General features: G+C 39.2%; 1 protein-coding gene across 5 annotated transcripts in view; it reads left to right on the top strand.

The window, feature by feature from the left end:
- Nucleotides 1-14680, top strand: part of SLC16A9 (solute carrier family 16 member 9) — an 80424-nt gene that overhangs the window by 50975 nt on the left and 14769 nt on the right. The window lies entirely within an intron of this gene.

Below are 14680 nucleotides of genomic sequence, written 5' to 3'. Positions count from 1 at the left end.
TGACACCTGCCACTTCTCACTGATGTAGGAAGTGGTCCCTTTCATATCGGTTGGTTGAACAGGGCTGTGTTGAACCATTTGTGTTCTAAACATCCTGCTGTTCTGCAGTAGCTGTCACCAGGGCCTCAATCACAAGGTCATAGCAGAAGCAAAAAGTAGATTTTAAAGCACATCATAATAATGGTTGTTTTTGTGAAAGATAAGGCATGAACAGACAAAACTGAGTGGTTAATGATGATCTTGGTTATAGGAGAGGAAAGGGTACAGGACTCAGGGCCTGAGAACACTGATAGTTTTGGGGGGAATACTTTCGTGATGTATTGTACTTGTTGTATTCTGTGTTAAACATCACCAGACTCATGATTCCTAGGAGCTGTTGGCAGGGAAATTTTTTAAAACACCAGCTTTCAAAGTTTCTTCTGAATGTCTGAAAGACTTAATTATTTTTCCTTCTAAATATTAAAAATGTATTTCGTAAATCAGATAGTCACTTTCAAATGTGTCGTCTCTGTAAATTCAAATGTTCAGCTATTAGATTTTTTAGAAACAATACACCAGTGTTATATAAATTGGAGGGGAATCACAGTTGAAATAAAGTGTAGGCAGAAGTTGTTCTAGTTTTTCATATGCAGTTTGAACAAATAGAAATGTGTATTAGTCACGTAGAAATATTTTATTGTTCATTTATTTCTTATTTTTGGCCACGCCACTCAGCCTTCAGGTTCTTAGTCTCCTGACCAGGGATGGAACCTGGGTTCTCACCAGAGAAAGCACAGAGTCCCAACCACTGGACCACCAGGGAATTCCTTAAATATTATATTTTAGATTGTAAAAATATTGTGCCCACTCTTATTATCTAGTAAAATGTAATTGAATATTTGTTTAAGTAATGAAATGGTCAAGAAATAATTTGAGTTATAATCAGAGGAACATAAGTTGTTTATCTGTAGGAAGATTGACATTTTCCAAATGAAATTCCAATAAAAGGCTGCTGCTGCTGTTGCTGCTGCTAAGTTGCTTCAGTCGTGTCCGACTCTGTGCGACCCCATAGACGGCAGCCCACCAGGCTCCCCCGTCCCTGGGATTTTCCAGGCAAGAATACTGGAGTGGGTTGCCATTTCCTTCTCCAATACATGAAAGTGAAAAGTGAAAGTGAAGTTGCTCAGTCGTGTCCGACTCTTGCGACCCCATGGATTGTAGCCCACCAGGCTCCTCCGTCCATGGGATTTTCCAGGCAAGAGTACTGGAGTGGGGTGCCATTGCCTTCTCTGAATAAAAGGCTAAACAACCTCAAACATTTGATGTAAAGAATGGGTTATTCCTGATTAACATGTTTTTGCTTTACTGTCAGAAAAGTTACGACACATTTGATAAATGTATGTTGAAAGCCTATTTTCTAGACAGGAGATCTGTAGTACCATCTATATGACTTTGGTTCAGAAGTGGTGCCAGAATTCTTAGAACACAGCATATTTGGGTGGAGGAAGACGTGCTGCCAATGCTGACACAGCTAATTAATAGGAGGAGAGACTGCAAGGGAATAGACTGGAACAGGGGGAAGATCTCATCACTGCATGTGGCAGCAGAGGAAAGAACACAGCTGAGCCGGACATGGCCCAGACAGGGACTATAGTTAAGGATTTTGGTGTTTAAAGACTTCAGAGACAAACTCCAGCAAAATGGCTGGTTTGAGTCAAACCTGAAAGAACCTAATTCTGTTGACCACCAATATCCTTCTTTTTCACATAGGACTATTTCCCTAATAATAAATGATGGAAATAATCACCTCTAATGTTTGAGTTCATACTGTGTGTTCAGCTTTGTGCTTTATATGCTTCCCTGGTGACTCAGTGGTAATGAATCTGCCTGCCAGCAGGAGATAGGGTTAGATCCCTGGGTCAGGAAGATGCCCTGGAGAAGGAAATGGCAACCCACTCCAGTATTCTTGCCTGGGAAATCCCATGAACAGAGGAACCTGGCAGGCTCCATGGGGTCACAGAGAGTCAGACATGACTTAGTGACAAACAACAACACCAAGAACTGTACACTAAGCTCTGTGCTTTATATGATCTCTTTCAGTCTTCATATGAACACATTTTACAGAGAGGGAAAGTGAAGCTCAATGAAGTGAGATTACTAACTAAAGCTACAAAGCTGGGAGACTTGGGGTTAAATCCATTCAGTCTGACATGAGGTCCTGACCTCTTTTGCTGCTGCTGCTGCTAAGTCACTTCAGTCATGTCTGACTCTGTGCGACCCCATAGATGGCAGCCCACCAGGCTCCCCCGTCCCTGGGATTCCAGGCAAGAACACTGGAGTGGGTTGCCATTTCCTTCTCCAATGCATGAAAGTGAACAGTGAAAGTGAAGTAGCTCAGTCATGTCCGACCCTCAGTGACCCCATGGACTGCAGCCTTCCAGGCTCCTCCATCCATGGGATTTTCCAGGCAAGAGTACTGGAGTGGGGTGCCATTGCCTTATCCGTGACCTCTTTCACGTGTTTATAATTGTTTTTAATGCTTTTAGAACTCTTAAAGTTTAATTTGGATTTAACTCCATACTCAGATTCTACTCAGATCATAATCTAAATAAGCAGGTTAATTGTTAGTTCTTTGAGAACAGGTTATATATGTGATATTTTATATTACCTATTCACTATAGTGTTTATTCGGAGAAGTTGTTGGCACCCCACTCCAGTACTCTTGCCTGGAAAATCCCATGGGTGGAGGAGCCTGGTGGGCTGCAGTCCATGGGGTCGCGAAGAGTCGGACACGACTGAGCAACTTCACTTTCACTTTTCACTTTCATGTATTGGAGAAGGAAATGGCAACCCACTCCAGTGTTCTTGCCTGAAGAATCCCAGGGACGGGGGATCCTGGTGGGCTGCCGTCTATGGGGTCGCACAGAGTCGGACACGACTGAAGCGACTTAGCAGCAGCAGCAGCATAGTGTTTATTACAGTTTAAACCTGTACATGCAAATATGATCATCTCTAATGTAAAATTTGAAAGTATTCATTGAATAGTCATCTTGAATTCTTTTCTAAAATCATGAAAATAAAAATATTGCTATTTGTGCATGAACATTAGATTACTCCTTGTAGGACAAACCCTTTTAACATAGAAAATCAAATCATTATGTTATTGGTATGATTTGGGCATTTTCTCCAAAATTTTGGACTAAGCGTTTAAAATTTCGTGGGGTTTTACTGTCTCACATGATTTCAGAGTTAAGGTATAGCCTTTTGTGAGTACATATCCAAAGTTGTCACTGACTTAAAAAATGATCTAAAGTGGGTGATACCACAGTATTTGTATTACCATAGATAAAAATGAATTTTTAAAAAGAAAAAATGTGAGTGTAGGTTGTCCAAGATTCTATGTGCATTATATTGTTGGAAGCACATCTAAGGGTATATAGAAAGACAGAGACAAAATTAACTAACCCCTATAATTAAATTTCAAATTTTCTGTGGCAATGGAAAGGGCTTTATCAGCCAGTACAACTGATTTTGATTTGGCTAATGGTGTTGTAACCTTTCACTAGCTAATCCTGTCCCCTCTTCTCTGTGAATCCATGATATTCTATTCATTCGATAGGATTTGATACTTTTCTTGATTTACTCTGGGATTCTCGGGTGGCTCAGACGGTAAAGAGTCTGTCTGTAATGCAGGAGACCCAGGTTTGATCGCTAAGTCAGGAAGATCCCTTGGAGAAGGAAGTGGCATCCCACTCCAGTATTCTTGCCTGGAAAATCCCATGGACAGAGCAGCCTGGCCAACTACAGTCCATGGGTCGCAAAGAGTCGGACACGACTGAGCGACTCACTTTCACTTTTTGATTTACTCTACTGGCTGCTGCTGGTGGTGGAGTTGCAGATCTTCCACGTGGCTTTCTCCACTATGGTAACTTTTATTCCCCTGGGCAAAGAGCAATGTAGAAAGAAGGTTATGCCAAATATCATGTACATGGGCTTCTCACATGGCACCAGTGGCAAAGGGCCACCTGCCAATGCGGGAAACACGAGAGACTCAGTTTTGATCCCTGGGTCAGGAAGTTCCCCCAGAGTAGGAAATGGCAACCCACTCCAGTATTCTTGCCTGGAGAATTCCAGTGACAGAGGAGCTTGGCGGGCTGCAGTTCATAGGCTTGCAGAGTCAAACATGACTGAGCACCCTCAAGTGCTCACACTGCTGTTGAACCTGTAAGCACCTTAGTGCTCCAATTAAATATTAAGAACTGGGTAAATAACTGTATGATGTGCCCATGGACTCAGTGGACTCACTGTGAGCAAGACCAGCCCCATGTTCCCATATATTCCCTGGCTCCCATGAGATCCCACTCTAAGGGGAGGCCATGTAAGTGTCTCAGGCCCCTGGCTAACAGTGCCAGTTCATTTCCTGTGTCCTACCCTGCTCAAAGGCATCCCACTTTCTCTAGTGTATGATATCTAAATAAGTGATTGTAGTTCTCTTCGGGGAATGATCCAAGATGTTATTATCTATATATTTGTCATAGTGTTTTTTGCAGTGTCTTTCCTTCTGGAATCCTGGCCTCTCCTTCACATCATGGAACCTGGGGCAGAAAACAGGTTTATGGGGACTTCTCTGGCACTTCAGGGGTTAAGACTCTGCGCTTCCATTGCAGAAGTACAGAGTTCAATCCCTGGTCGGGAAACTAAGATCCTACATGCAGCATGGTCAAAACATAAAAATATAGTCACAATTCTGATTAAAACAAGAGCAGAACAAGCTATGTCTGGAGATTGCATATGACTCTGATTTGGCAACAGATTCCGAATCTCTGTGGCTAGGAGAAAATTATAAGTTCAGGGAGAGAGCACTGAGCTTCGGGTCAGGAGATACAGGTTCTGTGCATTTGTGCAAAGCCCTTGATCTCCAATGGTGACTGTCTCCTCATCTGTGAAGGCAAACTAAGAAACCTACATCACACAGGTCTTGTAAGGACTAGGTGAAATCAAGCAAAATAAAAATAAGATATATAAGAGTGTTGAGTTGGATTTCAACAGCAAAAAGTCAGTTGAATTTTCATTTCAATAATTATTTTGTAATTTCCAATCATTTTAAATAATTAAATTTTTTTCAAGTTTTAATTTCAATAATTAAAAAGTCACCCACTGTACTAATAATTGGACCTCTTTGCTAGCAGATTATTAACAGTTCTTATCATGGTTGACTTCTTTGTGGTTTTGTCAGTAGGCTCAGAGTATAGGGCTCATAGAATATTCGTGGGATAAAGAAATGGGAATTTAATGAACAATGACAGTTTGATCTGTTCCCATTGAAAGCAGAGTATCCAGTTGAAAAGGAAGTGACAGGAAATTATAACACAGTCTAAACTTACAAGTTGAGACTGTGTATTATGAACTCCTTTTAAAAAAAACAAGAAAGATTCAGTCTAACGATAACATATATTGAGCACCCATTCTGTGCAGTATTCTAAGCATTTTCCTTCACCTGGAATGAACTAGATGGTCTCTTAAGAAAGGCAGTGTGGCATACACAGGAGCAAGCACTAACAAGCAGGCTCTGGGGTTGGACCATGTGGATTAATCTTATCTTACTCACTTGCTAGCCGCATGGACTACAGACAACTTACATACTGTTTTCTCATTTTTTGAACTGAACATACCAATGGTATCTACCTTAGAAGGTTTTCTGGATGGATGAGTATTTTGCTGAAAGTTTTCACTTTTGTCTCCGGTTCAAAGGATTTGTTAACAAATAAGCTACTCGTTATATACAAATAAATAATACAAATATTTATTAGAATTATCAAGCTTACTTTCAATATTCTAACATTAAAAGAAAAGAGGAATAGAGCAGAGGATACATCACCAAATTTAGTTTTGACCAACATCCAGAGTTAATCCGTGCTGAGAAGTCCCGTGTCACCGCACATCTGGAATCCCACTGGGAAAGGGTCCCAGGCAGTGCATCCACTTCGTGGTTAAGACTTCAAAGACTGCATTTCAGGCTTCCTGCTTATAATCCCAGGATGGTAGCAAACTGATATCATCGTCAATCTGTGACCAAATTGGAGCTCTGGTTTCCTGTTAATGCTGTTTGTTTTGCTGTGTGAAACTTGGAATGTAGGTGAGCCTGGGGCTTGGCTGGCCAGGCCCTCTCCAGGGGCTCAACAAGCACAAGATTCCTCCCCATCTTATCTAGTGCTGCAAGTCTTGCAGTCACAGCAGGCAGTCACTCACAGTCACTCCCAGGTAGGACAGTGTCCAGGCAGGTTAGAAGCAAGGTCAGAGGCCTGCTCTGCTTTGTCTCTGAAACCTAAACAAGACTATTTTTTAAATTTCCCTAACAATGAGTTAATGAAATAAGTATTGGTTAGCATAACCATCATTGTCAGTTTTGTGACCTTAGAAAATTATTTAACCTCTCTGTGTGGTTCCATTTTTATTTCTTAAGAAATGAGACTAGTAAGACTTCACGGAGATATTGTGACTATTCATGAAATAAGGTGTGTGGAGAGACAAAAAGGTGTTTAATTCTTACTTGTTCCCTTCTCCTTATATTCCTTTCTAGGGAAAGACCTTTCTTAGACCTCTTAGTTTAAGACCACAGCAGTAGCTTTTTGCAACTGAAGAAGCTCTGTTGAATCAGAACTATTTGTATAACAGATTAAATAATATGAAGAAATTAAAGTTATGTAGTATGTTTATAATGTAAAACATCAAAAATAATACTGATGTGTATTAGTTGGCATAATTCTGTTTCACCGTTTTAAAAAAATACCATTTTGAAAATAGAAGATTATCTTGTTTGGTGTTTGTAGCTGGAATAAAATAACAGCTTTCTTAGTTTTCAAGTAGGTCTGTGTCACACTGCCAACAAACCCAGTAATTCAGGCTCCTGCTTTCTCAATAACTTTCCTAAAATCAGGAAAATCAGGGACTTCCTGGAGGCACTCCATGCTTCCAGCGCAGGGGATGCAGGTTCCATCCGTGGCTGGGGAGCTAAGATCCCACAGGCCGTGCAGCCAAAAAACATAAAACAGAAGCAGTACTGTAAGAAATTCATTTAAGACTTTAAAAATGGTCCACATTAAAAAAAAATTAGAAAAAAGAAAGTGTGTGGGAGATGGGGAGGAGTGGGAGCAGGGACTGCAATATTCCATTAATGAATTGTTCAAGCTTCTTCCTAATTACTTTTCATTGCTTTTCTGAAAAGCATAACTCAAAAAATCAATTTCTTGAGTCTCTTTTCTTCATATTATACTGATACTTGGCTATCCGATTACTGTTTTCTTAATAATGGCTTCTCGATTTTGGAAAAATTCCATTTTCTCTTCCTTCATTTTCTTGGTCGTATCTTCATAGTCCATTGAGCTTGAGGAGGGCGTAGCCCACATTCGTAGACAATCTCATTCTCCTCTAGTAATGGCAAATTAGGTAAAGGTCATTTTCTGGATATTCACTTTAGCAGAGTTTTATAAGCCTTTTTTGGTTTGTTTGTAATGGTTATGCCATTAAAGATCTCCTTTTGTCGCTCATGGATATTCAGTTATAATAAGAAACTCTGATTTTCTAACTAGTCTGAAGCTGTATAGCTATGTATTTCCATAATACTCAGGTGAAAACTGAAAAAATAAATCAGCATAATGTCTATTTCAGGATACTTTATTATAGTCCAAACTAAAATATTTTACATTTTTTAAATGTCTCTTAATCTTTGCAACTATCCTGTGAGATTGTTTTAAAAATAAGGAAACTGAAAGTCACAGCCAGTAAGTGTTAAGAGTTGAGATTTGAATCCATACCTGCTTGATCTCAAACCTGTGCTTTTGACCAGCTAATGTTATGTTCAGAGTACTTGTAAAATTTGTGCTTTAATCAAGCCAGTGTCAAAATGATATGCCTGTATAAAACCATGCCAGTCAGAAAGCTAGCCAGTTGCTTAAACTTTTAAACTTTTTCCATGCAGATGTTTTAGGCTAGAAGCAAAACCAGTAATTGCATTTGGATGCTCTAAATTTATTTATCTTTTTTAGCATCTGAAGTTCCATTCTCACAAATTCATTTCTAGAAGTACGTATTTCTGGAATACTATATGCAATTGCCTACCTTAACCTTTGATCAAGATGATAAATCCTACTGGCTCAGCTATTTTAAGAGGTGCTCAAATGCTTGTTTCAGAACATGGAGAGGGGGCATTCTCCCAAATGACCAAGAGACAAGTCCTTACACATGGTGACCATCTGTTCTAGTTTGCCAAGGATGAAGGGTTTTCCAGGGTATCAGACTTCTAGTGGTCAAACTGAGAAAGTCCTAGGTGCTACCCCTGACCCTTATTTCACACGTAGAATCCGGATTCTGTAACTTGACCCTCATCACTTTTGAAGGTTGCTGTATTAAAATGAACTATTACTAAACCATTTCCTTTTTGTAAAGATAATACTGCAGGGAGAAATTTTCATATGTAAATACAGGGGCTTGATAGATGTCCGTTAAGTTGGGTATATACAAAGATATGTATATAATGAAAGAATATTTTAAAATAATTCATAGACAATTTTCAAAATGTGTGCACAGTTTCCAATATTTTGTTGCTTGTCCTCCTAAAATAAATGAAAATTCCGTTCAGTTATATAGTCTTCTGATATACATATCTCTTATCAGTTTAATTGGTCTGGGTGTTTTTTAGTTGTAGATAAGGACTAAGAAAACTGAAGGGGACTTCCCTGGTGGTGCAGTGGGCAAGACTCTGTGCTCCCAATGCAAGGAGACAAGATTTGATCCCTGGTCAAAGATCTAGATCCTAAGTGCTGCAACTAAGACCCAGCACAACTAAATAAATAAAGATAAACTTTTTTTAATTTAAGAAAAATGAGAAAATGAGGCTGTTTAGTATGATTTGCCCAGACCATCACCCCATAATGCATGCAAATTGTAAATTCTTTTTTCAAACCATATAATTCTAATTCTATATTTCTAATGATTCTATCCTGTTACATGAATTATTGTGAAATAAAATTATCTTTAATATTTTTGAAGCTAAGATGTATTTTCTGGCCTAACTTTAGAAAATCAGCACGATTTAGTTGGAAAGCAAACATAAGATACTTTTTAAAATATATATATTCACACACAAGCATGCATGTATGTAGTTTGTGTATGTTTGTTATATGAATAGAGAAAATGAGACAAAGAGAGGAAGAGAAAAATGCAAGAAAGACTCACAGCCAGAGTAAGAATAGATAGAAATGGTTGAAATTAGCCAGTGTGACTTCAAATTGGGAATTCAAATGAAGTTGATGGGAAAAAGAAGAAGAATAACTTTAACACTCTGTGCCAGGGTCAGCCCTGGAACCAGGATGCTCAAATAAATAAGACACAGACTGCCCTCAGGTAGTGGCTTGGCTCATTGTCTAGTTAGGGGAAGAGGCTTGTAAATATGTAACTTGTAACACAGTAAAATAAGTGCAGTAATAAAAGCAACATTCAGTGCAGATATAGTACGTCAGGGGGTGGGGGCATGGAAGAAGGCTTCATGCAGGAATTGGTGCTTGAGCTAAGTCTTCAAGGGCAGGTGGGATGTGATAAGGTGGGCACAGGTTGGAGGAGTGAGGATGGTGGGAGGACATTCCAGGAGCTCAAATGCTCAGGGGCATGAGACATAGTGGATAATAGGGCTCTTTTTCCGGATATTTGTTTAAGGAACACACAAATCATGAGTGGACTTGCAAATATGTCAAAGCTTTGTTTGCTTTATAAATAAGATCGTCTATACCAATTTTTTCAGATTCCATATAGATCCATTAATATACAGTATTTGTATTTCCCTTTCTGACTTTAGTCTGTATGACAATATCGAGGTCTATCCACATCTCTTCAAATGACAGAAATAAAGAGACAGACATAACGAACAAGCATAGAGATACCAAAGTGGGAAGGGGGAGTGGGGTGAATTGAGAGACTGGGATTGACATATATACATTACTATGAATAAAATAGGTAGCAAATGGGAACCTACTTTATAGCACGGGAAGCTCTACTCATTGCTTTGTGGTGACCTAAATGGGAAGGAAATCCAAAAAAGAGGGGATATATGTATATGTATAGCTGATTCACTTTGCTATACAGCAGAAACTAACGCAGGCTTCCCTGGTGGCTTAAACAGTAAAGAATCTGCCTGCAGTGCTGGAGACATTGGTTCAATCCCTGGGTCCGGAAGATCCCCTGGAGAATATTCCAATTCTAAAACATAAAATCTAAAATAAAAATCTAAAAAATAAATTAAGAAAAAGCTTGATTTGCAACAGACACCTGATGATGAAGGGTCTTAATGCAGGAAAGTGATGTGATAAGAACTGTATGATAATTAGAAGATAGATTGATGGACAAAGTACTGGAGGCTGAGACAGCAATGAGGAGGCCATTTGTTCAGAACAGAAAAGATCTGGAGGAGATGAATTGAGGCAGTGGCAGTCCACAGAGTGGCAGGTTGATAATTTAGGCAGTGGGTGTGATAAAGAGCTTGATGTCTGGGGAGGAGATGAAGGAAAAAAGGCCTCTGAGGTTATGGCCTACCCAGAAATATGTGAAATGAAACATAAGGTATGGAAAAGAAATGTAAGAACATGTAAATATGTTTCAGTTCAGTTCAGTTCAGTCACTCGGTTGTGTCCGACTCTTTGCAGCCCCATGGACTACAGCACACTAGGCTTCCCTGTCTATCACCAACTCCTAGAACTTGCTCACACTCATGCACATCGAGTCGGTGATGCCATCCAACCATCTCATCCTCTTTCATCCCCTTCTCCTCCTGCCTTAAATCTTTCCCAGCATCAGGGTCTTCTCCAAGGAGTCTGTTTTTCACATCAGGTGGCCAAAGTATTGGAGCTTCAGCTTCAGCATCAGTCCTTCCAGTGAATATTCAGGACTGATTTCCTTTATGATTGACTGGTTGGATCTCCTTGCAGTGCATGGGACTCTCAAGAGTCTTCTCCAACACTGCAGTTCAAAAGCATCAATTCTTTTGTTCTCAGCTTGCTTTATGGTCCAACTCTCACATCCATCCGTGACTACTGGAAAAACCATGGCTTTGACTAGATGGACTTTTGTTGGCAAAGTAATGTCTCTGCTTTTTAATATGCTGTCTAGGTTGGTCATAGCTTTTCTTCCAAGGAGCAAGCGTCTTTTAATTTCATGTCTGCAGTCACCATCTGCAGTGATTTTGGAGCCCCCCAAAATAAAGTCTCTCACTGTTTCCATTGTTTCCCCATCTATTTGCCATGAAGTGATGGGACTGGATGTCATGATCTTAGTTTTCTGAATGTTGAGTTTTAAACCTACTTTTCCTCTCTCCTCTTTCACTTTGATCAAGAGGCTCTTTAGTTCTTCTTCACTTTCTGCCGTAGGGGTGGTATAATCTGCATATCTGAAGTTATTGATATTTTCCCTGGCAGTCTTGATTCCAGCTTGTGCTTCATCCAGCCTGCCATTTCGCATGATGTACTCTGCGTATAAGTTAAATAAGCAGGGTGACAATATACAGCCTTGATGTACTCCTTTCCCAATTTGGAACCAGTGTGTTGTTTCATGTCGGGTTCTAACTGTGGTTTCTTGACCTGCAGACAGATTTCTCAGGAGGCAGGTAAGATGGTTTGGTATTCCCATCTCTTGAAGAATTTTCCACAGTTTTTTGTGATCCACACAGTCAAAGGCTTTGGCATAGTGAATAAAGCAGAAGTAGGTGTTTTTGTAGAACTCTCTTGCTTTTTTGACGATCCAACAGATGTTGGCATTTTGATCCCTGGTTCCTCTGCCTTTTTAAAATCCAGCTTGAACATCTAGAAGTTCATGGTTCATGGACTGTTGAAACCTTGCTTGGAGAATTTGAGCATTATTTTGCTAGCATGTGAGATGAGTGCAATTGAGCAATAGTTTGAACATTCTTTGCCATTGCCTTTCTTTGGGTTTGGAATGAAAACTGACCTTTCCAGTCCTGTGGCCACTGCTGAGTTTTCCGAATTTGCTGGCATATTAAATGCAGGGTTTTAATAGCATCATCTTTTAGGATCTGAAATAGCTCAACTGGAGCTATTCCATCACTTCCTCTACCTTTGTTCATAGTGATGCTTCCTAAGGCCCACTTGACTTCACCTGGGTTATGAAGATCATTTTTGTATAGTTCTTCTGTGTGTACTTGCCACCTATGTGTATGGTTAGTTTCACCTATATAAGTAATAGATAGCAATTATATTTTACTAATGATTATGCTTTGAATTGTTAGTAGTATAGATATTTCATTAAAAAAATTATTATGGTATACTGGAGGTTGATGTTCAAAATTTTTTCACTGGTCGCAGTCTAATCAGAAATGATTTGAGGCCAAAAAAGGCTTTATCTTTATGTATTTACTCTTTTCATTAGCGTATAGTTGATTTATAATGTTGTGTTAGTTTCAGATATACAGCAAAGTGAATCAGTTATACATATACATATATCCACTCTTTTTTAGATTCTGTTCCCATATAGGCCATTACAGAATACTGAGTAGTGTTCCCTGTGCTATACAGGAGATCCTTATAAGTTATCTATTTTATATATAGTAGTGTGTATATGTCAATATTGATTTCCCAATTTATCCCTCACTCCCCAAGGAAAGCTTTACGTCAGTGGTTTCCAAATTTTCTATTCTTCAGACTCTTTACATTCTTTTATTTAGAACCCCAGATCAGTTCAGTTCAGTTCAGTCGCTCAGTCACGTCTGACTCTTTGCAACCCCATGAACCACAGCACGCCAGGCCTCCCTGTCCATCACCAACTGCCGGAGTCTACCCAAACCCAAGGAACCTTTAATTATGTGGATTATACTTATTTAGACTTACTTTTTTACTGTATTAACAGTTGAGAAATTTAAAAGTATTTGTTTAGTAATTCAATTAAAGATAATAATAACAAATCCAGTACATTTTAGCATAAATAACATGTGCTATGCTATGTTCAGTCGCTTCAGTCATGTCTGACTCTTTGTGACCTTATGGACTATAGCTTGCCAGGTTCCCTTGTCCATGGAATTCTCCAGGCAAGAATGCTGGAGTGGGTTGCCATGCCCTCTTCCAGGGGATCTTTCCTACCCGGGGACTGAACCCGCATTGCCTGTGTCTCCTGCATTGCAAGTGGATTCTTTATTCACTGGGAATTCTTTACCTGGGAAAAGTGAGGTTCTTTACCTGGGAAAGGCAGATTCTTTACCTGGGAAAGGCATTAATAACATACTTATTACGAAAACCAATTCTATTTTCCAAAACAAAACAAAGTTTAATGAGGAGAATGGCATTGTTTTACATTTTTGCAAATATCTTTAACATCTGGTTTCATGGAAGGAATCTGGATGGATTCTCTGATCTGTTCAGTACTCAAAGCTGTTGTAATATGTTTTGTTTTGTTTTTTTTGATTGAAGTGTGTGAAGAAAATCTCACACAAAGGTGTAATTGGAAAAGGGAGAGGTTTATAATACTCTCCTCACATCACTGTAGATACTTTTCTTTGATCCTATTCAAAAACTTGATATATGATAGTTTTCCAAAGGTTAATTACAATATGGAAATTGAAACCACATCAGTATACTTTTCATGCTCTGTAATATTAAATCAATTTTTTAAATCTGTAACTTTGACTAGGTCAGCATTCAAGTCTGATTTTGTAACCTTGTGAATTGGATATGTGAAAAATATTGGTTCTCTGAGTTAGGCGGGAACTTTAAAATGTTGACACATTTTATTAAACAACAGCTAAAAAAATCACTTCTGTTGGTATCACCAATAGGCTTGTCAGGCAAGTGTATGCTCCTCGGTTCTGTCTCGTCACAACAAAGATTTGGAGTGATGGACATTAAAGCCCTCGACGTGTCACAGCTCTAGGGTCTTGGACAGACCATGTTATAGCTCTCAGGTCTCGAATGGACCATGTTATAGCTCTTAGACAAATCAGTGTTACAGCTCTATTTTATTTAGATAATAGCAGGGAAATCCATCCTCCAGGCGTGAGGGCATGTCTACCCAAAGACTCGAAGAAAAGAGCGCCCCAGCACGTGGGAGAGAGAGAGACCCCCAGCCCTTTGGCTCATCTTTTTATATGTTTTTTCTGCCCCTGGGCCTGCCCTATGTAAATTGGGCTAGCCAGGAGTGTTGTTTGTTCTACCTGAGGTCCTCACTCCAGTCCTCGGATTTTCCTTTGTTCTATTTTCGCGGGCTTTTCTCTTCCTTGTCTTTTAGCCACTGCCATTCTGGACTCCTGTTTCCTATTCTAACTACCTAACAGGCTCATCAGAAAATATTTATGTTTTGGGAAACTGTCAAATCATGGTGTTGGATACAAGTTTCCAAAAATTCTAATTTTTACTGGAAAACTCTTAATTTTGTCATTGGTAATCATTATTGTCAGTTATTTTCCTTGCTTGTTTTCAAGAAAATGTCTGCCCAACATATAAGTCTGAGTAACCATAGTTTGTCTGTCAGACATTCTTTCAAATACATGCAGGGTTCTGTGGAAAATTTGACTACTTTAGCTGGCTACTAAAACAGTTGAGTAAGTGCTTTTTCTTGCCTCAAGTGTTGCAATTCAGATGAAGCATTTAAAAAAAATTTATTTGTTTTTACTGTGAATGAGTGGTAATGAAGCATATAAGATAAAAAGCTG

This window comes from Moschus berezovskii, chromosome 12 (assembly GCF_049115385.1).
Source record: "Moschus berezovskii isolate FMDL1 chromosome 12, NW_MosBer_1.0, whole genome shotgun sequence".
In the NCBI taxonomy this organism is placed as follows: domain Eukaryota; kingdom Metazoa; phylum Chordata; class Mammalia; order Artiodactyla; family Moschidae; genus Moschus; species Moschus berezovskii.
The sequence above is the reverse complement of the archived record's forward strand: the minus strand, read 5'-3'. Positions and strand labels throughout refer to the sequence as shown.